General features: G+C 44.8%; 1 long non-coding RNA gene across 1 annotated transcript in view; it reads right to left on the reverse strand.

The window, feature by feature from the left end:
• The window catches only part of LOC141279104 (uncharacterized), a 199,670-nt gene extending 188,784 nt beyond the window's left edge, over window positions 1–10,886 (reverse strand). The window contains exon 1 of the long non-coding RNA XR_012332860.1: window positions 10,852–10,886. This is a non-coding gene — a long non-coding RNA (uncharacterized lncRNA). The remainder of the gene's footprint in view (window positions 1–10,851) is intronic.
• Window positions 10,887–25,918: the final 15,032 nt, after the last annotated feature.

The following is a 25,918-nucleotide window of genomic DNA, read 5'->3' on the forward strand; positions in this document are numbered from 1 at the left end:
AATTTGAAAAACTTATCTTGCTTAAGGGAAAGGTGAGTTGGGGTGCTGCATAAAACCAGAGATTGAATGAGCACAGATAAAGTTCCTTAAGCCAATATGGAATAGACAAGAGCTACTCCTTGCTCACGAGATGGACTCACACCGCATATTAAACGCCTAAGAATGTACCTGACTAGTAAGTATCTTAAAACCTATGGATTGCTATGTCTCCAAAGAGAATCAAGCGTGTGTACAGGGGCATAAACGCAGCAGTGATAGGATTGGAGAGGTTCGGTGAGCAAATGAAGACCCTTTGAAGTCATATTGCATGGTACCCATTCCACGGGTCTCAACTACCCAGGTTTAAGGTATTCTTCCTTCAGCTAAACATGCATGTGGAACCCAGAGTATGATCAACCATGTGAACGGGAGACGTGTTCAAATATGTCTCAGTTTTCCTCCCCTGGTACTCGGGTGCAACATTCCAGACGCTTTACTAACACTCTCCCCACTTGGAGAGTCAGAGCCTTTAACCTCCTGTTTGGCCCAGTTTGCAATTTCTGCGGAAGATGAACAGGAATAGCGAGAACCAATGAGAGACTAGCTGGAGGTGTCTGGACGGGCAAATTTAACTCTCATTTCCCACCAGGAAGAGGAATTAACCAAAGGCTCAGCGTGCCGTGCCGGAACCAGATTAGGGCCTGAAGCCATCCTGCGGTGTTGCGGCCAGGTCACAAGAAAGCGAGTTGAAGAAAGGAGCTCAGGGGCACTGTAATTCACAAACCTGCAGAGTTATAAATGACAGCTATCGTCCAAAAATAGACTGAAGTAAGGCTGCCAAGAGGACTTGAAAGCGGGGCAGAATTGCAGGAAACCGATTTCAGGAGGTAGACTGGAATTGCATTGAAAGCATAGGAAAAGAGGCAGAACGTCCACAATGATGCACTTGGCCAAAAAGGGCGTATGCGTTTTTTCCTGAATATATTCAGGAAAAAACGCATACGCCCTTTTTGGCCAACCAAGCAAGCTTGCAAAGGAAATCTGCACTACAATGAAGTCTCACTTCCCCCCGGTCAAAAGGGCCATCTGAAAAAAGTGTAAAATCCAGAAAGGCAGGACAGGCCATGGAGAACTGGGAGCCTTGTTATGCTGATGGGCGGGATGTAAATTGCCAACAGACACTCGGGAGAAGTGTATGGTGTTTCCTGAAACATCTAAAAAACAAAGCAACAGAGCCTAGGGCACTTCCACTTATGGTCCTATAGCTTAGGGAAATTAAAATCAAAAAGACACAGCCACCCCAAAGTTTGGGACGCCTCTGTTTACAAGAACCTCGTTTACAGTACAAGTTCAACATCGCAGAAAGTGAAAAATGGATAAAGAAGTTGTGGTATTTACTTACAAAGCAATATCACTCAGCAATGAAATCTATGTCATCAGGCCCTTAGCAGCACAATGAGTGGATTCAGGTATGATGATTCTAACTGAAATAAGTCACACAGAAAAAGAAACATCATAAGATATCAGTAATACACGGAATGTAAACTTGGCTACACAGGAACTGAATTACAGAACAGAACAGGGTCTCAAATTTAGAAAACCAACTTATGCTTGCTTAAGGGGAAAGGTGAGTTGGGGTGCTGCATAAAACCAGAGATTGAAATGAGCACAGATAAAGTTCCTTAAGCCAAATATGGAATAGACAAGAGCTACTCCTTGCTCAACGAAATGGACTCAACACCGCATATTAAACGCCTAAGAATGTACCTGACTAGTAAGTATCTTAAAACCTATGGATTGCTATGTCTCCGAAAGAGAATCAAGCATGTGTACAGGGGCATAAACGCAGCAGTGATAGGATTGGAGAGGTTCGGTGAGCAAATGAAGACCCTTTGAAGTCATATTGCATGGTACCCATTCCACGGGTTTCAACTACCAGGTTTAAGGTATTCTTCCTTCAGCTAAAACATGCATGTGGAACCCAGAGTATGATCAACCATGTGATCGGGAGACGTGTTCAAATATGTCTCAGTTTTCCTCCCCTGGTACTCGGGTGCAACATTCCAGACGCTTTACTAACACTCTCCCCACTTGGAGAGTCAGCCCTTTAACCTCCTGTTTGGCCCAGTTTGCAATTTCTGCGGAAGATGAACAGGAATAGCGAGAACCAATGAGAGACTAGCTGGAGGTGTCTGGACGGGCAAATTTAACTCTCATTTCCCACCAGGAAGAGGAATTAACCAAAGGCTCAGCGTGCCGTGCCGGAACCAGATTAGGGCCTGAAGCCATCCTGCGGTGTTGCGGCCAGGTCACAAGAAAGCGAGTTGAAGAAAGGAGCTCAGGGGCACTGTAATTCACAAACCTGCAGAGTTATAAATGACAGCTATCGTCCAAAAATAGACTGAAGTAAGGCTGCCAAGAGGACTTGAAAGCGGGGCAGAATTGCAGGAAACCGATTTCAGGAGGTAGACTGGAATTGCATTGAAAGCATAGGAAAAGAGGCAGAACGTCCACAATGATGCACTTGGCCAAAAAGGGCGTATGCGTTTTTTCCTGAATATATTCAGGAAAAAACGCATACGCCCTTTTTGGCCAACCAAGCAAGCTTGCAAAGGAAATCTGCACTACAATGAAGTCTCACTTCCCCCCGGTCAAAAGGGCCATCTGAAAAAAGTGTAAAATCCAGAAAGGCAGGACAGGCCATGGAGAACTGGGAGCCTTGTTATGCTGATGGGCGGGATGTAAATTGCCAACAGACACTCGGGAGAAGTGTATGGTGTTTCCTGAAACATCTAAAAAACAAAGCAACAGAGCCTAGGGCACTTCCACTTATGGTCCTATAGCTTAGGGAAATTAAAATCAAAAAGACACAGCCACCCCAAAGTTTGGAACGGCTCTGTTTACAAGAACCTCGTTTACAGTACAAGTTCAACATCGCAGAAAGTGAAAAATGGATAAAGAAGTTGTGGTATTTACTTACAAAGCAATATCACTCAGCAATGAAATCTATGTCATCAGGCCCTTAGCAGCACAATGAGTGGATTCAGGTATGATGATTCTAACTGAAATAAGTCACACAGAAAAAGAAACATCATAAGATATCAGTAATACACGGAATGTAAACTTGGCTACACAGGAACTGAATTACAGAACAGAACAGGGTCTCAAATTTAGAAAACCAACTTATGCTTGCTTAAGGGGAAAGGTGAGTTGGGGTGCTGCATAAAACCAGAGATTGAAATGAGCACAGATAAAGTTCCTTAAGCCAAATATGGAATAGACAAGAGCTACTCCTTGCTCAACGAAATGGACTCAACACCGCATATTAAACGCCTAAGAATGTACCTGACTAGTAAGTATCTTAAAACCTATGGATTGCTATGTCTCCGAAAGAGAATCAAGCATGTGTACAGGGGCATAAACGCAGCAGTGATAGGATTGGAGAGGTTCGGTGAGCAAATGAAGACCCTTTGAAGTCATATTGCATGGTACCCATTCCACGGGTTTCAACTACCCAGGTTTAAGGTATTCTTCCTTCAGCTAAAACATGCATGTGGAACCCAGAGTATGATCAACCATGTGATCGGGAGACGTGTTCAAATATGTCTCAGTTTTCCTCCCCTGGTACTCGGGTGCAACATTCCAGACGCTTTACTAACACTCTCCCCACTTGGAGAGTCAGCGCCTTTAACCTCCTGTTTGGCCCAGTTTGCAATTTCTGCGGAAGATGAACAGGAATAGCGAGAACCAATGAGAGACTAGCTGGAGGTGTCTGGACGGGCAAATTTAACTCTCATTTCCCACCAGGAAGAGGAATAACCAAAGGCTCAGCGTGCCGTGCCGGAACCAGATTAGGGCCTGAAGCCATCCTGCGGTGTTGCGGCCAGCTCACAAGAAAGCGAGTTGAAGAAAGGAGCTCAGGGGCACTGTAATTCACAAACCTGCAGAGTTATAAATGACAGCTATCGTCCAAAAATAGACTGAAGTAAGGCTGCCAAGAGGACTTGAAAGCGGGGCAGAATTGCAGGAAACCGATTTCAGGAGGTAGACTGGAATTGCATTGAAAGCATAGGAAAAGAGGCAGAACGTCCACAATGATGCACTTGGCCAAAAAGGGCGTATGCGTTTTTTCCTGAATATATTCAGGAAAAAACGCATACGCCCTTTTTGGCCAACCAAGCAAGCTTGCAAAGGAAATCTGCACTACAATGAAGTCTCACTTCCCCCCGGTCAAAAGGGCCATCTGAAAAAAGTGTAAAATCCAGAAAGGCAGGACAGGCCATGGAGAACTGGGAGCCTTGTTATGCTGATGGGCGGGATGTAAATTGCCAACAGACACTCGGGAGAAGTGTATGGTGTTTCCTGAAACATCTAAAAAACAAAGCAACAGAGCCTAGGGCACTTCCACTTATGGTCCTATAGCTTAGGGAAATTAAAATCAAAAAGACACAGCCACCCCAAAGTTTGGGACGGCTCTGTTTACAAGAACCTCGTTTACAGTACAAGTTCAACATCGCAGAAAGTGAAAAATGGATAAAGAAGTTGTGGTATTTACTTACAAAGCAATATCACTCAGCAATGAAATCTATGTCATCAGGCCCTTAGCAGCACAATGAGTGGATTCAGGTATGATGATTCTAACTGAAATAAGTCACACAGAAAAAGAAACATCATAAGATATCAGTAATACACGGAATGTAAACTTGGCTACACAGGAACTGAATTACAGAACAGAACAGGGTCTCAAATTTAGAAAACCAACTTATGCTTGCTTAAGGGGAAAGGTGAGTTGGGGTGCTGCATAAAACCAGAGATTGAAATGAGCACAGATAAAGTTCCTTAAGCCAAATATGGAATAGACAAGAGCTACTCCTTGCTCAACGAAATGGACTCAACACCGCATATTAAACGCCTAAGAATGTACCTGACTAGTAAGTATCTTAAAACCTATGGATTGCTATGTCTCCGAAAGAGAATCAAGCATGTGTACAGGGGCATAAACGCAGCAGTGATAGGATTGGAGAGGTTCGGTGAGCAAATGAAGACCCTTTGAAGTCATATTGCATGGTACCCATTCCACGGGTTTCAACTACCCAGGTTTAAGGTATTCTTCCTTCAGCTAAAACATGCATGTGGAACCCAGAGTATGATCAACCATGTGATCGGGAGACGTGTTCAAATATGTCTCAGTTTTCCTCCCCTGGTACTCGGGTGCAACATTCCAGACGCTTTACTAACACTCTCCCCACTTGGAGAGTCAGCCCTTTAACCTCCTGTTTGGCCCAGTTTGCAATTTCTGCGGAAGATGAACAGGAATAGCGAGAACCAATGAGAGACTAGCTGGAGGTGTCTGGACGGGCAAATTTAACTCTCATTTCCCACCAGGAAGAGGAATAACCAAAGGCTCAGCGTGCCGTGCCGGAACCAGATTAGGGCCTGAAGCCATCCTGCGGTGTTGCGGCCAGGTCACAAGAAAGCGAGTTGAAGAAAGGAGCTCAGGGGCACTGTAATTCACAAACCTGCAGAGTTATAAATGACAGCTATCGTCCAAAAATAGACTGAAGTAAGGCTGCCAAGAGGACTTGAAAGCGGGGCAGAATTGCAGGAAACCGATTTCAGGAGGTAGACTGGAATTGCATTGAAAGCATAGGAAAAGAGGCAGAACGTCCACAATGATGCACTTGGCCAAAAAGGGCGTATGCGTTTTTTCCTGAATATATTCAGGAAAAAACGCATACGCCCTTTTTGGCCAACCAAGCAAGCTTGCAAAGGAAATCTGCACTACAATGAAGTCTCACTTCCCCCCGGTCAAAAGGGCCATCTGAAAAAAGTGTAAAATCCAGAAAGGCAGGACAGGCCATGGAGAACTGGGAGCCTTGTTATGCTGATGGGCGGGATGTAAATTGCCAACAGACACTCGGGAGAAGTGTATGGTGTTTCCTGAAACATCTAAAAAACAAAGCAACAGAGCCTAGGGCACTTCCACTTATGGTCCTATAGCTTAGGGAAATTAAAATCAAAAAGACACAGCCACCCCAAAGTTTGGAACGGCTCTGTTTACAAGAACCTCGTTTACAGTACAAGTTCAACATCGCAGAAAGTGAAAAATGGATAAAGAAGTTGTGGTATTTACTTACAAAGCAATATCACTCAGCAATGAAATCTATGTCATCAGGCCCTTAGCAGCACAATGAGTGGATTCAGGTATGATGATTCTAACTGAAATAAGTCACACAGAAAAAGAAACATCATAAGATATCAGTAATACACGGAATGTAAACTTGGCTACACAGGAACTGAATTACAGAACAGAACAGGGTCTCAAATTTAGAAAACCAACTTATGCTTGCTTAAGGGGAAAGGTGAGTTGGGGTGCTGCATAAAACCAGAGATTGAAATGAGCACAGATAAAGTTCCTTAAGCCAAATATGGAATAGAGAAGAGCTACTCCTTGCTCAACGAAATGGACTCAACACCGCATATTAAACGCCTAAGAATGTACCTGACTAGTAAGTATCTTAAAACCTATGGATTGCTATGTCTCCGAAAGAGAATCAAGCATGTGTACAGGGGCATAAACGCAGCAGTGATAGGATTGGAGAGGTTCGGTGAGCAAATGAAGACCCTTTGAAGTCATATTGCATGGTACCCATTCCATGGGTTTCAACTACCCAGGTTTAAGGTATTCTTCCTTCAGCTAAAACGTGCATGTGGAACCTAGAGTATGATCAACCGTGTGATCGGGAGACGTGTTCAAATATGTCTCAGTTTTCGTACCCTGGTACTCGGGTGCAACATTCCAGATGCTTTACTAACACTCTCCCGACTTGGAGAGTCAGTGCCTTTAACCTCCTGTTTGGCCCAGTTTGCAATTATGCGGAAGATGAACAGGAATAGGGAGAACCAATGAGAGACTAGCTGGAGGTGTCTGGATGGGCAAATTTAACTCTCATTTCCCACCAGGAAGAGGAAATAACCAAAGGCTCAGCGTGCCGTGCCGGAACCAGATTAGGGCCTGAAGCCATCCTGCGGTGTTGCGGCCAGCTCAAAAGAAAGCGAGTTGAAGAAAGGAGCTCAGGGGCACTGTAATTCACAAACCTGCAGAGTTATAAATGACAGCTATCGTCCAAAAATATACTGAAGTAAGGCTGCCAAGAGGACTTGAAAGCGGGGCAGAATTGCAGGAAACCGATTTCAGGAGGTAGACTGGAATTGCATTGAAAGCATACGAAAAGAGGCAGAACGTCCACAATGATGCACTTGGCCAAAAAGGGCGTATGCGTTTTTTCCTGAATATATTCAGGAAAAAACGCATACGCCCTTTTTGGCCAACCAAGCAAGCTTGCAAAGCAAATCTGCACTACAATGAAGTCTCACTTCCCCCCGGTCAAAAGGGCCATCTGAAAAAAGTGTAAAATCCAGAAAGGCAGGACAGGCCATGGAGAACTGGGAGCCTTGTTCTGCTGATGGGCGGGATGGAAATTGCCAACAGACACTCGGGAGAAGTGTATGGTGTTTCCTGAAACATCTAAAAAACAAAGCAACAGAGCCTAGGGCACTTCCACTTATGGTCCTATAGCTTAGGGAAATTAAAATCAAAAAGACACAGCCACCCCAAAGTTTGGGACGCCTCTGTTTACAAGAACCTCGTTTACCGTACAGTTCAACATCGCAGAAAGTGAAAAATGGATAAAGAAGTTGTGGTATTTACTTACAAAGCAATATCACTTCGCAATGAAATCTATGTCATCAGGCCCTTAACAGCACAATGAGTGGATTCAGGTATGATGATTCTAACTGAAATAAGTCACACAGAAAAAGAAACATCATAAGATATCAGTAATACACGGAATGTAAACTTGGCTACACAGGAACTGAATTACAGAACAGAACAGGGTCTCAAATTTAGAAAACCAACTTATGCTTGCTTAAGGGTAAAGGTGAGTTGGGGTGCTGCATAAAACCAGAGATTGAAATGAGCACAGATAAAGTTCCTTAAGCCAAATATGGAATAGACAAGAGCTACTCCTTGCTCAACGAAATGGACTCAACACCGCATATTAAACGCCTAAGAATGTACCTGACTAGTGAGTATCTTAAAACCTATGGATTGCTATGTCTCCGAAAGAGAATCAAGCATGTGTACAGGGGCATAAACCCAGCAGTGATAGGATTGGAGAGGTTCGGTGAGCAAATGAAGACCCTTTGAAGTCATATTGCATGGTACCCATTCCACGGGTTTCAACTACCCAGGTTTAAGCTATTCTTCCTTCAGCTAAAACATGCATGTGGAACCTAGAGTATGATCAACCGTGTGATCGGGAGACGTGTTCAAATATGTCTCAGTTTTCGTACCCTGGTACTCGGGTGCAACATTCCAGACGCTTTACTAACACTCTCTGGACTTGGAGAGTCAGTCCCTTTAACCTCCTGTTTGGCCCAGTTTGCAATTTCTGCGGAAGATGAACAGGAATAGGGAGAACCAATGAGAGACTAGCTGGAGGTGTCTGGACGGGCAAATTTAACTCTCATTTCCCACCAAGAAGAGGAATTAACCAAAGGCTCTGCGTGCCGTGCCGGAATCAGATTAGGGCCTGAAGCCATCCTGTGGTGTTGCGGCCAGGTCACAAGCAAGCGAGTTGAAGAAAGGAGCTCAGGGGCACTGTAATTCACAAACCTGCAGAGTTATAAATGACAGCTATCGTCCAAAAATATACTGAAGTAAGGCTGCCAAGAGGACTTGAAAGCGGGACAGAATTGCAGGAAACCGAATTCAGGAGGTAGAGTGGAATTGCATTGAAAGCATACGAAAAGAGGCAGAACGTCCACAATGATGCACTTGGCCAAAAAGGGCGTATGCGTTTTTTCCTGAATATATTCAGGAAAAAAACGCATACGCCCTTTTTGCGAACCAAGCAAACTTGCAAAGGAAATCTGCACTACAATGAAGTCTCACTTCCCCCCGGTCAAAAGGGACATCTGAAAAAAGTGTAAAATCCAGAAAGGCAGGACAGGCCATGGAGAACTGGGAGCCTTGTTATGCTGATGGGCGGGATGTAAATTGCCAACAGACACTGGGGAGAAGTGTATGGTGTTTCCTGAAACATCTAAAAAACAAAGCAACAGAGCCTAGGGCACTTCCACTTATGGTCCTATAGCTTAGGGAAATTAAAATCAAAAAGACACAACCACCCCAAAGTTTGGGACGCCTTTGTTTACAAGAACCTCGTTTACAGTACAAGTTCAACATCGCAGAAAGTGAAAAATGGATAAAGAAGTTGTGGTATTTACTTACAAAGCAATATCACTTCGCAATGAAAGCTATGTCATCAGGCCCTTAGCAGCACAATGAGTGGATTCAGGTATGATGATTCTAACTGAAATAAGTCACACAGAAAAAGAAACATCATAAGATATCAGTAATACACGGAATGTAAACTGGGCTACACAGGAACTGAATTACAGAACAGAACAGGGTCTCAAATTTAGAAAACCAACTTATGCTTGCTTAAGGGGAAAGGTGAGTTGGGGTGCTGCATAAAACCAGAGATTGAAATGAGCACAGATAAAGTTCCTTAAGCCAAATATGGAATAGACAAGAGCTACTCCTTGCTCAACGAAATGGACCCAACACCGCATATTAAACGCCTAAGAATGTACCTGACTAGTAATTATCTTAAAACCTATGGATTGCTATGTCTCCAAAAGAGAATCAAGCGATGTGTACAGGGGCATAAACGCAGCAGTGATAGGATTGGAGAGGTTCGGTGAGCAAATGAAGACCCTTTGAAGTCATATTGCATGGTACCCATTACACGGGTCTCAACTCTCCAGGTTTAAGGTATTCTTCCTTCAGCTAAAACATGCATGTGGAACCCAGAGTATGATCAACCGTGTGAACGGGAGACGTGTTCAAATATGTCTCAGTTTTCGTACCCTGGTACTCGGGTGCAACATTCCAGACGCTTTACTAACACTCTCCCCACTTGGAGAGTCAGCGCCTTTAACCTCCTGTTTGGCCCAGTTTGCAATTTCTGCGGAAGATGAACAGGAATAGGGAGAACCAATGAGAGACTAGCTGGAGGTGTCTGGACGGGCAAATTTAACTCTCATTTCCCACCAGGAAGAGGAATTAACCAAAGGCTCAGCGTGCCGTGCCGGAACCAGATTAGGGCCTGAAGCCATCCTGCAGTGTTGCGGCCAGGTCACAAGCAAGCGAGTTGAAGAAAGGAGCTCAGGGGCACTGTAATTCACAAACCTGCAGAGTTATAAATGACAGCTATCGTCCAAAAATATACTGAAGTAAGGCTGCCAAGAGGACTTGAAAGCGGGGCAGAATTGCAGGAAACCGATTTCAGGAGGTAGACTGGAATTGCATTGAAAGCATAGGAAAAGAGGCAGAACGTCCACAATGATGCACTTGGCCAAAAAGGGCGTATGCGTTTTTTCCTGAATATATTCAGGAAAAAACGCATACGCCCTTTTTGGCCAACCAAGCAAGCTTGCAAAGGAAATCTGCACTACAATGAAGTCTCACTTCCCCCCGGTCAAAAGGGCCATCTGAAAAAAGTGTAAAATCCAGAAAGGCAGGACAGGCCATGGAGAACTGGGAGCCTTGTTATGCTGATGGGCGGGATGTAAATTGCCAACAGACACTCGGGAGAAGTGTATGGTGTTTCCTGAAACATCTAAAAAACAAAGCAACAGAGCCTAGGGCACTTCCACTTATGGTCCTATAGCTTAGGGAAATTAAAATCAAAAAGACACAGCCACCCCAAAGTTTGGGACGCCTCTGTTTACAAGAACCTCGTTTACAGTACAAGTTCAATATCACAGAAAGTGAAAAATGGATAAAGAACTTGTGGTACTTACGTACAATGCAGTATCACTCAGCAATGAAATCTATGTCATCAGGCCCGTAGCAGCATAATGAGTGGATTCAGGTCTGATGATTCTAACTGAAATAAGTCACACAGAAAAAGAAACATCATAAGATATCAGTAATACACGGAATGTAAACTTGGCTACACAGGAACTGAATTACAGAACAGAACAGGGTCTCAAATTTAGAAAACCAACTTATGCTTGCTTAAGGGTAAAGGTGAGTTGGGGTGCTGCATAAAACCAGAGATTGAAATGAGCACAGATAAAGTTCCTTAAGCCAAATATGGAATAGACAAGAGCTACTCCTTGCTCAACTGAAATGGACTCAACACCGCATATTAAACGCCTAAGAATGTACCTGACTAGTAAGTATCTTAAAACCTATGGATTGCTATGTCTCCGAAAGAGAATCAAGCATGTGTACAGGGGCATAAACGCAGCAGTGATAGGATTGGAGAGGTTCGGTGAGCAAATGAAGACCCTTTGAAGTCATATTGCATGGTACCCATTCCACGGGTCTCAACTCTCCAGGTTTAAGGTATTCTTCCTTCAGCTAAAACATGCATGTGGAACCCAGAGTATGATCAACCGTGTGAACGGGAGACGTGTTCAAATATGTCTCAGTTTTCGTACCCTGGTACTCGGGTGCAACATTCCAGACGCTTTACTAACACTCTCCCCACTTGGAGAGTCAGGCCCTTTAACCTCCTGTTTGGCCCAGTTTGCAATTTCTGCGGAAGATGAACAGGAATAGGGAGAACCAATGAGAGACTAGCTGGAGGTGTCTGGATGGGCAAATTTAACTCTCATTTCCCACCAGGAAGAGGAAATAACCAAAGGCTCAGCGTGCCGTGCCAGAACCAGATTAGGGCCTGAAGCCATCCTGCGGTGTTGCGGCCAGCTCAAAAGAAAGCGAGTTGAAGAAAGGAGCTCAGGGGCACTGTAATTCACAAACCTGCAGAGTTATAAATGACAGCTATCGTCCAAAAATATACTGAAGTAAGGCTGCCAAGAGGACTTGAAAGCGGGGCAGAATTGCAGGAAACCGATTTCAGGAGGTAGACTGGAATTGCATTGAAAGCATAGGAAAAGAGGCAGAACGTCCACAATGATGCACTTGGCCAAAAAGGGCGTATGCGTTTTTTCCTGAATATATTCAGGAAAAAACGCATACGCCCTTTTTGGCCAACCAAGCAAGCTTGCAAAGGAAATCTGCACTACAATGAAGTCTCACTTCCCCCCGGTCAAAAGGGCCATCTGAAAAAAGTGTAAAATCCAGAAAGGCAGGACAGGCCATGGAGAACTGGGAGCCTTGTTATGCTGATGGGCGGGATGTAAATTGCCAACAGACACTCGGGAGAAGTGTATGGTGTTTCCTGAAACATCTAAAAAACAAAGCAACAGAGCCTAGGGCACTTCCACTTATGGTCCTATAGCTTAGGGAAATTAAAATCAAAAAGACACAGCCACCCCAAAGTTTGGAACGGCTCTGTTTACAAGAACCTCGTTTACAGTACAAGTTCAACATCGCAGAAAGTGAAAAATGGATAAAGAAGTTGTGGTATTTACTTACAAAGCAATATCACTCAGCAATGAAATCTATGTCATCAGGCCCTTAGCAGCACAATGAGTGGATTCAGGTATGATGATTCTAACTGAAATAAGTCACACAGAAAAAGAAACATCATAAGATATCAGTAATACACGGAATGTAAACTTGGCTACACAGGAACTGAATTACAGAACAGAACAGGGTCTCAAATTTAGAAAACCAACTTATGCTTGCTTAAGGGGAAAGGTGAGTTGGGGTGCTGCATAAAACCAGAGATTGAAATGAGCACAGATAAAGTTCCTTAAGCCAAATATGGAATAGACAAGAGCTACTCCTTGCTCAACGAAATGGACTCAACACCGCATATTAAACGCCTAAGAATGTACCTGACTAGTAAGTATCTTAAAACCTATGGATTGCTATGTCTCCGAAAGAGAATCAAGCATGTGTACAGGGGCATAAACGCAGCAGTGATAGGATTGGAGAGGTTCGGTGAGCAAATGAAGACCCTTTGAAGTCATATTGCATGGTACCCATTCCACGGGTTTCAACTACCCAGGTTTAAGGTATTCTTCCTTCAGCTAAAACATGCATGTGGAACCTAGAGTATGATCAACCAGTGTGATCGGGAGACGTGTTCAAATATGTCTCAGTTTTCGTACCCTGGTACTCGGGTGCAACATTCCAGACGCTTTACTAACACTCTCCCGACTTGGAGAGTCAGTCCCTTTAACCTCCTGTTTGGCCCAGTTTGCAATTTCTGCGGAAGATGAACAGGAATAGGGAGAACCAATGAGAGACTAGCTGGAGGTGTCTGGACGGGCAAATTTAACTCTCATTTCCCACCAGGAAGAGGAATTAACCAAAGGCTCAGCGTGCCGTGCCGGAACCAGATTAGGGCCTGAAGCCATCCTGCGGTGTTGCGGCCAGGTCACAAGAAAGCGAGTTGAAGAAAGGAGCTCAGGGGCACTGTAATTCACAAACCTGCAGAGTTATAAATGACAGCTATCGTCCAAAAATATACTGAAGTAAGGCTGCCAAGAGGACTTGAAAGCGGGGCAGAATTGCAGGAAACCGATTTCAGGAGGTAGACTGGAATTGCATTGAAAGCATAGGAAAAGAGGCAGAACGTCCACAATGATGCACTTGGCCAAAAAGGGCGTATGCGTTTTTTCCTGAATATATTCAGGAAAAAACGCATACGCCCTTTTTGGCCAACCAAGCAAACTTGCAAAGGAAATCTGCACTACAATGAAGTCTCACTTCCCCCCGGTCAAAAGGGCCATCTGAAAAAAGTGTAAAATCCAGAAAGGCAGGACAGGCCATGGAGAACTGGGAGCCTTGTTATGCTGATGGGCGGGATGTAAATTGCCAACAGACACTCGGGAGAAGTGTATGGTGTTTCCTGAAACATCTAAAAAACAAAGCAACAGAGCCTAGGGCACTTCCACTTATGGTCCTATAGCTTAGGGAAATTAAAATCAAAAAGACACAGCCACCCCAAAGTTTGGGACGCCTCTGTTTACAAGAACCTCGTTTACCGTACAAGTTCAATATCACAGAAAGTGAAAAATGGATAAAGAACTTGTGGTACTTACGTACAATGCAGTATCACTCAGCAATGAAATCTATGTCATCAGGCCCTTAGCAGCATAATGAGTGGATTCAGGTACGATGATTCTAACTGAAATAAGTCACACAGAAAAAGAAACATCATAAGATATCAGTAATACACGGAATGTAAACTTGGCTACACAGGAACTGAATTCCAAAACAGAACAGGGTCTCAAATTTAGAAAACCAACTTATGCTTGCTTAAGGGGAAAGGTGAGTTGGGGTGCTGCATAAAACCAGAGATTGAAATGAGCACAGATAAAGTTCCTTAAGCCAAATATGGAATAGACAAGAGCTACTCCTTGCTCAACGAAATGGACTCAACACCCCATATTAAACGCCTAAGAATGTACCTGACTAGTAAGTATCTTAAAACCTATGGATTGCTATGTCTCCGAAAGAGAATCAAGCGTGTGTACAGGGGCATAAACGCAGCAGTGATAGGATTGGAGAGGTTCGGTGAGCAAATGAAGACCCTTTGAAGTCATATTGCATGGTACCCATTCCACGGGTTTCAACTACCCAGGTTTAAGGTATTCTTCCTTCAGCTAAAACATGCATGTGGAACCTAGAGTATGATCAACCGTGTGATCGGGAGACGTGTTCAAATATGTCTCAGTTTTCGTACCCTGGTACTCGGGTGCAACATTCCAGACGCTTTACTAACACTCTCCCCACTTGGAGAGTCAGCGCCTTTAACCTCCTGTTTGGCCCAGTTTGCAATTTCTGCGGAAGATGAACAGGAATAGCGAGAACCAATGAGAGACTAGCTGGAGGTGTCTGGACGGGCAAATTTAACTCTCATTTCCCACCAGGAAGAGGAATTAACCAAAGGCTCAGCGTGCCGTGCCGGAACCAGATTAGGGCCTGAAGCCATCCTGCGGTGTTGCGGCCAGGTCACAAGAAAGCGAGTTGAAGAAAGGAGCTCAGGGGCACTGTAATTCACAAACCTGCAGAGTTATAAATGACAGCTATCGTCCAAAAATATACTGAAGTAAGGCTGCCAAGAGGACTTGAAAGCGGGGCAGAATTGCAGGAAACCGATTTCAGGAGGTAGACTGGAATTGCATTGAAAGCATAGGAAAAGAGGCAGAACGTCCACAATGATGCACTTGGCCAAAAAGGGCGTATGCGTTTTTTCCTGAATATATTCAGGAAAAAACGCATACGCCCTTTTTGGCCAACCAAGCAAACTTGCAAAGGAAATCTGCACTACAATGAAGTCTCACTTCCCCCCGGTCAAAAGGGCCATCTGAAAAAAGTGTAAAATCCAGAAAGGCAGGACAGGCCATGGAGAACTGGGAGCCTTGTTATGCTGATGGGCGGGATGTAAATTGCCAACAGACACTCGGGAGAAGTGTATGGTGTTTCCTGAAACATCTAAAAAACAAAGCAACAGAGCCTAGGGCACTTCCACTTATGGTCCTATAGCTTAGGGAAATTAAAATCAAAAAGACACAGCAACCCCAAAATTTGGGACGGCTCTTTTTACAGAAATCTCTTCTACGGCGCAAGTTAAATATCCCAGAGAGCAAATAATGGATAAAGAAGTTGCGGTACTTATGTACAACAGAATACCACTCAGCAATGAAATCTATGTCACCAGGCCCTTCCCAGCATAATGAGTGGATTGAGGCACGATGATTCTAAGTGAAATAAGTCACACAGAAAAAGAAACATCATAAGGTATCACTAATGCACGGAATGTGAACTTGGCTACACATGAACTGAATTACAAAACAGAACAGGGTCTCAAGTGTAGAAAACCAACTTATGCCTGCTTAAGGGGGAAGGTGAGTTGGGGTGCTGCATAAAAGCAGAGTTTGAAATTAGCACAGATACCGTTCCATAAGCCAAATATGTAATAGACAAGACCTACCCCTTGCTCAACGAAATGGATTCAACAATGAGGTATCACCTCACACCTGGTAGAATAGGCATCATAGAAAAACTACAAACAAAAAATGCTGGAAAGGGTGTGGAGAAAAGGAACCCTCTTCCACTATTTTTGGGAATATAAATTGATACAGTCATTATGGAGAACAATATGGAATTTCTTAAGAAACTAACAATAGAATTACCATATGATACAGCAATCCCAGTACTGGACATATACCCAGACAAAACCATAAATCAAAAAGAGTCATTCACCGCAATGTTCATTGCATCACTATTTACAATATCAAGGTAATGGAAGCAACCTAAATGCCCACAGACAGACGAATGCATAAAGCTGTGGTACATATATAAAATGGAATATTACTAAGCCATGAAAAGGAATGAAATTGGGTCATTTGTAGAGACGTCGATGGATCTAGAGACTGTCATACAGAGTGAAGTAAGTCAGAAAGAGAAAAACAAATCTTGTATATTCATGCATATATGTGGAACCTAGAAAAACTGTACAGATTAACCATTTTGCAAGGCATAAATAGAGCAACAGATGTAGACAACAAACGTATGGACAACAAGGGGGGAAAGCTGTTGGGGGGGTGGTGGTGGGAGGAGTTGAGAGACTGGGATTGGCATGTATACATTTATATGTATAAAATAGATAACCAATAAGAACCTGCTGTATAAAAATATAAAATAAAATTCAAAATTAAAAAGAAATAAAATTTAAAAAATAAAACAGAAAAAACAATTATTCCCTGCACATACATGTATTCATATGAATAAATTATTTCCATGCTTATATCTGTAAATACAAAAAAGAGGAATAAAATCTACCTTGAACCAAAAATGAAAAAGAGAAAAAAAACACAGAACCCACCAGTTACACAGAGGAAAACCGTATCAGGGCACTTGCTCCAGTTGTAAACAATTCTGAAGTTGGTCAGTGGTGGGGAATCGTCTCCCATTCAGCCAGCAGCCCCCACGCAACAAGCGTCCTCATTGCAAAGCTGGGGCACCGTGCGGAGGCATCTGTGAGTAAACGTGAGCTGAGCCCCAGGCCAGTTGCTGCTGAACTATTCCCACCCATCCCAGGTAAAACACCTGAATATATACAAGGACTTGAAAGCCTAGAGGAAGGGCCATAGAGCCACACGAGTGACAGCATGCCGGCCGACTTGGTGCCTGCAGGCCAGCCAGGATGGTCCTGGCCCTGGGTGCTCTTCTGGAAGATTTCCATTTCCCTGCCTGAGATACCCGTCCTGTCCCTGCCCCCACTGCTTTTTTCCTTCCTCACCTCTGCCCAGGGAGAAATTCCAGCAGCAGGTATGGGTGACACATCCTCCTCTTTAGCAGGTGGCAGCCTGGCAACTGCTGCAGAAAGTTCAGCAGAGCCCCACTCACACTGGGCCACCCACAAAGCCGTGGCCTCTCACTCCCTCCCACCAGCCCAGCCCCGAGACTGCTGACAGGGCAGAGAAAATGGCGTCAGGCACGGCTGCAGGGGCTCTTGCTGCCTGGAGTGGTATTTATATTGATCTCAACCCAGGCACACCTGGGGAGGGCTGGCCGGCACGGTAAGGCTGCCCAGGTCAGCCAATCATCACCCCTCAGGGGCTCACAGTTGCAGAAAATGGAACTTGCTGAACCGGCCAGGTCCAAGGAACAGGTGTGGGCTCCTGAGAGTCAGGATAGACAAGGGGCTGCAGCTTTGGCTTGTTTTCTAATCATTTTATCTGGCCCATGAGTGGGAGACAACTTCAAGAAAACCCTCTCCTAATGAGAGGAACCCAGGAGTCAGGGAGAGGAGGGGTGGGTGGTGGTTGGAGACAGAGGCCTGGTGCCCCGGGTGCAGTGGAAGTCTCTGGAAGACCAGGTGGAGGGAGGCCTCACGGAGTGATGCCCAGGGTCACAGACCTCTCACAGCTGCTGTTTGTTAGTTCAAGTCCTGCTCTGAGGTGCTCTGTGTCAGCTCTGAGCGACAGGTGAGCTGGGGGTGCTCTGCAATGAGGGCTATGTGCACGGTTCCTGTGTGCCCAGCCCTGCCACGGTACCTGCAAGGGTAGCTCTGTATCCTGGGAGGGGCCTGACCACGAGAGCCCCGTGGGCTGGGGTGGGGGTGGGGTACCTGCCCAGGTGAGCTCCATATTCTGGGATTGGTCTGACCACGAGAGCCCCATGGGCTGCTGGGGACCTGGTAAAGGATGTCAGGACAGTCAGTGAAGCCACCGAGGATATACCTCCAGTTGCTCCTAATTCCTACACCCTGCTGGTCATTCTACCAACCACCAGGACATGGTATTCTGTATTAGTCTTCAATGATGCCTTCTTTTGTATTCCATTAGTCCCAGAGTCACAAGAAATTTTGGCTTGTGAGTGGCAGGACTCAACATACAACTAAAACAATACTTCCGGGCCGTCTGGCCCCAAGGGTGCAAAAATTCCCACACCATCTTTGGGGAAAGCTTAGCTAAAGACCTAAAAGTTCTACCTCTGGAAAAGGAAACCCTCCTTCAGTACGCAGACGACATTCTGATCGCCAGCCCTACTAAGGAGGCCTCTGAACTACCAAGCCAATAAAGGATAGAAGTTGTCCAAGAAAAAGCTCAAATATCACAGACTGCGGTGACCTGCCTGGGCTTCATTCTCACAGAAGGTCGGAGAAGCCCATCCCAGGAAAGGGAAGAAACCATTTTCAGCCTTACCCCTTTCTAAAACTAGAAGACAGCTTAGGGGTTCCTGGGGAGGCCAGGGTTTGCTGCTTCTGGATCCCTAGCTACAGTCTACTAGCTGGGCCTCTATATGAAACACTGAAAGGAAAAGATGATGATCCTTTTGAATAGAATCCAGAAGTGGCCTTTCAAGAATGGAAAGAGCAGTCAATTCAGACCCTTGCCCTGGAACTCCCTAATTTAGCTAAACCCTTTGACCTTTACGTTCCCGGTGAAAGGTGAATCGCCATTGGAGAATTAGTGCAAAAACTGGGACCACTTGAAATGGAACAATGCAAGAATGCCATCCAGGTAGGATAAACTACGGTCACCAAGGGGCTTGGCCCACTGCCACATCTGGCCAAGATACTGGCGGTATCTAAAAACCTGGAAATCAGCAGCCCAAAAGGCCACCTCCCTCCTAAGGGAAAAGGACCCCACGTGGTGATCCTAACCACCAACGATGCCCTGAAGTTGCAGGGTTTGCTCCGTGGGCACACCGACCTCAAGTGAGGAGGCCCTCCAACTCCAACATCCAGAGAGATAACCGGGGGCAACAGGGCACCATGACGACTCGTGTGAACATCACTTGACCTGGAGTTTCTCTCATAAAACAACAAGAGTGTGTCCCAAAAGAGTAGACTACTGCTTGCAGGACTTACTGCACCCAGAGGGGAGCTAATAATCTTGGCAGGGGAACCGTATATCACACTGTCACCATAGAAAAGCCTACAGACACCGTGCTGATGGTGGCCAATAAGACCGGCTGGACTCCTGTTTACTTCAAAAGGCTGTTGACTCAGTGGCTATCATGGTCCTTGATCACCACTGACCCTGGACTGTCTGGGAGTTGAGCGGGCAGGGCTCTGACACCTGGTGTTGTTTGTACGTTAATTCAGGGGCCTAATTGAAGAAAGCGCAGACTACTGGTCAGAGCATCTAGGCTGGCAGAAACGGTCAGCCTAAGGTGGCCGAACAAATGTGCGGCGGGGTGAAACCGGCCCCCACAGCATCTCTGCACATCTCTTTCCTGGACCCTTAAAGGTCATTAGAATCTATAACACTTCCAATGCTGGTGCTCAGGTGGACGAGCAGGGAGGCAGGGGGCCTGGGGACAATCAACGTCACCTGGAGGCTGCTGGGGAGAAGCTCTGACCCTCGCCCCCGGGTATGAGGGCTCCCAACTCAGCACTCAGCAGTTACAGAAGAAGGGTCTGCACCCTCAGCACTCCAAGAATGAGGAACGGGACAAAAGGCAGAGGAGGGGTTTGTCCCCAGCAAAGCCCATTAAAAATCCCTGGGAGATAAAAATAGAATCTGGGCAATAAAGTCAAGTCTAACCTTTTTTATCCTTTGTGCTTTGTCTAATTTCACGTGCTCCTAGGGTCCCGCATGCAGAGGTTCCACACCCGGCACTTCAGACCAGATTTCCTAGTGCAGAATGGCTGGGTCGACACCTCAGCTCCTGGGGCCCAGTGCAGACTCCGCGATATAGAGCCTGAGCTGCAGCCAACCCGGCCCTCGAGAGCTCCGCCCCCTCCCTCCCACTGACTCTGACAGGATCTCTACACAGCAGCCCAGCCCACAGCCCACGGGGTAGTGCATGCTCTCACCTCTCCATTCTCTGATCAAAATATAAAGTTTCCTTTGCTTGTGAACCAAACTCAGTCTCGATCTGTTGGCCCCAATGACACTGGGCAGGGGGACACTTGTTGGGGTCCACTCTGGAGGATCAGTAACAGAAATTGAGACTATTGTAACCTCAATGAACAGATGTGTGAGCCAAACTGTAGTTAACATAGAACAGTGTATAAGGCTCGGGTAAAATAAGATGTTTCTAACACTTCCATTTGATATTTCCATCACTTTATTATAAGCAAGTTCAGTGAAAAGGTTTGTCTTATTTGTCAGGTCAATATTAGAGAAACGAAGTGATTTCTTTCCAAGGATGTACATCTAATAATCTTGGTTAAAGCTTCAATCTTGTTTTAAATGCTTTTCCATTGAAAATGATACCTCTCTTTCAGCTCCCCCATTTCTGAGAAGTATAAAATCTTATAATTTATTATTACCAAAGGGGAAAGGTGGGAGGAGGGATAAATTAACAGTTTGGAATTAACACATACACACTGCTATGTGTAAAATAGATCATCAACAAGGAACTACTGTATAGCACAGGGAACTACACTCAACATTTTGCAATAACCTATAAGGGGAAATAATCTGAAAAAGAATAGATATTTTTATTGACATCATCTATCAATGACAGTTAAAGTGTAACCTAAGGGAAGCTTGTGGTGAGTGCTTCTGACCCTGAAGACTTCAATCATCTAAAGTTTGGACTCTGCCTACTTCCCAAGGCCCTTAATGAACATATGTGTAGCCGTAGCTTAAAAACTTCCCCAGTTTGGGTTTCGGGGAGACACTGATTTTGAAAAAGCCCTGGTGTTCTCCTTACATGAATGGGACTCTTCCTACTGCTAAAACATGTCTGTCACACCCAGAGGATGGTATACCATCTGATCGGGAAGAGTTTGGAAAAGGCATCTCATCTCCTCATCTCCTGGTGCTCGGGTTCACCCCTCCAGCGTCTTTACTAACAGTCTCCCCACTTGGAGATGTCAGCACTGTCAACATCCTGTTGCGTACAGTTTGGAATTTGTCCAGAGGATGAAGTGGAAGGATGAGGAACAATGAGACACAAGTCCTAGGTGTTTGGACAGGCACAAGTCGCTCTAATTTCCAATCCGGAAGACGTACTGACCAAAGACTAAGATTACCCACGGAAACAGAATAGGGCTTGAGGAAATCCCGCTGTTTTGTGGCACGTTTCCAAAAACGCAAGTTGAAAAATGGAACTCAGGGGCACTAAAATTCACGAAACTGAAGAGCTGAAAATATCGATCGTCGAAAAATGTCTTGAGGTAAGTCACTGAAAAGGACTTGTAAGCAAGGGGGAATGGCAGGAAAGGGATTTGAAGAGGTAGAAAGGACTCGCCATTAAAGCACAAGAAAAGGGGCTGAACATCGCCAACGATGCAGTTGGCCAAAAAGGGCGTATACGTTTTTTCTGAATATATTCAAGAAAAGGGCATACAACCTTTTTAGCCAACCAAACAGGTGGGCACTGGAAATCAATACTACAAAGTGTATCAATTCGCATCAGTCAGAGAAGCCATCCTCATAAAGCGTAAACACCAGAAATGCAGGATAGGGCGAGGAGAAAAGGGAGCCCTGTGAGGCTGATAGTGGAAATGCAAATTGCCAAAGGCCACTCTGGAAAAAGGTATTGTCTTTACTAAAACATCTAAAAAATGAGCTACAGAGCATAGGGCACTTGCACTCATGGGTGTATATGTCAGGAAAAACAAAAATCGACAGGACACAGGCACCCCAACATTTACCGCCTCTCTGTTTAAAAGAGCCTCAACTTGGATACAACCTAAATGTCCCTGGAAGGAAAAAATGGATAAAAGAGATGTGGCACTTATGTAGAGTGGAATATTACTCAGTCAGGAAATCACTGAAATAAAGCCAGTTGCAACAACTCGGGAGGAGTTACAGATGATCATTCTAAGTGACGTAATTCAAAAAGAAAAAGATACATATCATAAGATATCACTTAAAGGTGGAATCAAAAATGGCTACACATGAAATAAATTACAAAAGATAAACATAGTGAAATATGTAGAAAACAAGGCTGCTAAAGGGGAAAGGTGGGGAGGGGTGAGGCATTATCCAGGAGGTTGAAATTAGCAAAGATACCGTTCCAAATACCAAATTGATAATCGAAAAGGCCTACACGGTACCTCAAAGAACGGCGCTCAGCACACTCAAGTCACCGAAAAAGAATATATACGACTGGTAAGAATCTGAAGAAGAATTTATTGATGTCTCTCTGCACATCAATGAAGTGGAAATACAGCAGCAAGAAACAGAGCACTGAAAATCAGCTGTAACCAATATAATAATAAATTTTTTAAAAAGATAGACATAAAAATTCTTACAACTTTTGCTCAGGGGCTGTTAATCAACATGGATTGAACACATACAGACCCACAGCAGGATGAGACATAAGGCTGGAAACCATTCGCGCTAAGAGAATTAGTGAGGTTGGGTGAGCAAATGGAGACCCTTTAAAGTAATACTGCCTGGTACCCATTCCATGGGTCCCAAATCTGCAGGTTCAAGGGAACTGCCTACAGGTAAAACATGCATGGGAAACCCAGAGGACTGTACACCATGTGAATGGGAAACGTGTCTACAATGCACCTCATTTTTCATCTCCTTGTGTTTGGGTTCGTCATTCCAGCCACTTTACTAAAAAGCTCCCCACTTGGAGAATCAGAGCCTTTAACCTCCTGTTTCGCACAATTTGCAATTTGTGCAGAGGATGAACGGGAAGAGAGAGAACCAAAGAGACACTAGCTGTGGGTGTTTCGACAGGCACATGTCAGTCTGATTCACCATCGGGAAGAAGAATTAACCAAAGGCTCAGCCTGCCGGCCCGGAACCAGAATAGGGCCTGAAGCAATCCTGCGGTTTTGCGGCCAGCTCACAAAAAAGCGAGTTGGAAAATGGAGCTCAGGGGCAGTGCAATTCAAAAAGCTGCAGAGTTATAAATGACACCTAACGTCCAAAAATATATTGAGGTAAGGTAACAAAGACGCTCTGAATGCAAGGCAGAATTGCAGGAAACAGATTTCAAGAGGTAGATTGGTCTAGCCTTTAAAGCACATGAAAAGCGTCAGAACTTCAACAATGATGCAGTTGGCCAAAAAAAGGGCGTACGCGTTTTTTCCTGAATATATTCAGGAAAAAACGCGTACGCCCTTTTTTTGGCCAACCAAGCAAGCAGGCAATGCAAATCTGCACAACAAAGAAGTCTCACTTCCCACCACTCAAGAGGGCCTTCCGAAAAATGTGTAAAAACCAGAAATGCAGGACAGGCCACGGAGAACAGGGAGCCTTATTACTGGGATGTGCGCGGGGTAAATTGCCGAGAGCCACTCTAGAGAAGTGGATGGTGTTTCCAAAAACATTTAAAAAACAGAGCGACAGAGCATAGGGCACTTCCACTCACGGGCGAATATCTTGGAAAGATTAAAAATAAACAAGACAAAGGCACCCCAAAGTATAGGGTTGCTCTGTGTACAGGAACCTAGATTTCAGTTCACCTTAAATATCCCAAGAAAGAGAACAATGGATAAAGAAGTTGTGGTACTTATGTACAATGGAATATCACTCAGCCATGAAATCAATGTCATAAGGCCAGCAGCAGCATAATGAGTGGATTTAGGCATGAGGATTCTAAGTGAAAGAAGTCACACAGAAAAAGAAACTTATCATAAGATATCACTTATAGAGGGAATGTAAACATGGCTACACATGAGCTGAATTACAAAACAGAACAGAGTCACACATTTAGAAAAAGCACTTATGCCTGCTTAATGGGAAAGGTGAGGTGGGGTGATGCATAAAACCAGAGTTTGAAGTTAGCACATATACCATTCCATAAACCAAATATGTAATAGACAAGACCTACACTTTGTTCAGTGAACTGGACTCAACATCCCCTATGCACTGCAGAGGAATATATGTGACTAGTAAGAATCTTAAAACCTATCTATTGATATGTCTCCGTAAGGGAAACACGTGTGTGTAGAACGGCGTAAACACTGCAGTGAAAATCAGCTAAACCCCATTATAAAAATAAATTTCAAACAACAAAAAATCACAAAGAGAGTGAACGAGACAGAAATTCTTACAAAATTCTTTCAGGGGATGTGATGCACGCTGAATTGACCTTATCTACACCCACAGCTGGATGAGGCATAAGGTTGGACACTTGGGGCTGAGAGGATTGGTGAGGTTGGGTGAGCAAATGCAGACCCTTTAAAGCAATACTTCGTGTTACCCATTCCATGGGTCCCAACTCTCCAGGTTTAAGGGAATCTTCCTACAGCTAAAACATGCATAGGAAACCCGGAGGATGGTATACCGTGTGATCTGCAAAGGTTTCTAAAACGCGCCTCATTTTTCCTTTCCTGGTGCTCGCGATCGCCATTCCAGCCGCTTTACTGACAATCTCCCCATTTGGAGACTCAGCGCCTTTAACCTCCTGTTTCGCACAGTCTGCAATTTGGGCGGAGGATGAATGAGATGAGGGGGAACCAAATAGAGAATAGCTGTAGGTGTTCGGACGGGAACATGTTACTCTAATTTCCCATCAGGAGGAAGAATTAATCAACGGCTCAGCATGCCGCGCCGGAACCAGAATAGGGCCTGAAGCAATCCTGAGGTTTTCAGGCCAGCTCTCAAAAAAAGCGAGTTGAAAAATGGAGCTCAGGGGCACTGCAATTCACAAACCTGCAGAGTTACAAAGGACAACTATTGTCGAAAAATATATTGAGGTAAGGCAAAGAAGAGGATTTGAAACCAACGCAGAATTGCAGGAAACAGGTTTCAAGAGGTAGATTGGAATCTCCTTTAAAGTAGGAAAAGCAGCAGAACTTCAAAAGATTGAAAGATTGGAAAAGATTCAACCTCCTCAGGGGTTTGTGGATGCTGAGCAGGAGGCTCGTGCTGGGGTAAAGATTCAGCCTCCTCAGTGAGCTCTGAATGAGGATTTTGGCCTCCTGCTGGGATGGAGAAATTTCAGCCTCCTCTGGGGGCTCCATAGTTTTATCTGGGCTCCCAAAAAAATCCCTAGGTAGGCTCTCCTCAGGGTAAATGGCATCCATACTGGGATCTAAATAATCACCCTGCAAATGTTGTTCTAGACCCTGAGTGTATTTTTTGAAATTGGCCTGTAGTTCCAACAACAATTTTGGCAAGCTGTTGATGCTGAACTACATCTTTCTTCAGGTTTGGGGTGAACCAATAAACATCATTGGTTTTGAGCTCTTACTACCTAGAGGTGGAACAAGTATTTCAAATGATTGGTGACCTTCAGCCTGATCTAGACCTATGTTTTTAGTCTTATTTTTGTGTCCAGAAGGCAGAACCAAGGGCTAATTCTGATCCCAGTCTAGAACTGGAACTGCCTCTGGGAGCTTTTGCACTGGAACTGCCTCTGGGAGCTTTTGATGTTGGGTTTGCTTGTTATTCAGATCCTGATGTGGAACAGCAAACTGATCTGGCCCTGTAGGCAGCTCTCCAACCGAATCCGTGTCCGGGTATGGAACCTCAGTCTCAGTCAACTCCTGAAGAGGCGGGGCCAACATCTGCACTGGAGACGAGGACGTCAAGTAATTAACCCCCCAGCTTCTGCCAGGGATGTAAG

The sequence above is a fragment of the Tursiops truncatus genome, chromosome 7 (assembly GCF_011762595.2).
Source record: "Tursiops truncatus isolate mTurTru1 chromosome 7, mTurTru1.mat.Y, whole genome shotgun sequence".
Lineage (NCBI taxonomy): Eukaryota > Metazoa > Chordata > Mammalia > Artiodactyla > Delphinidae > Tursiops > Tursiops truncatus.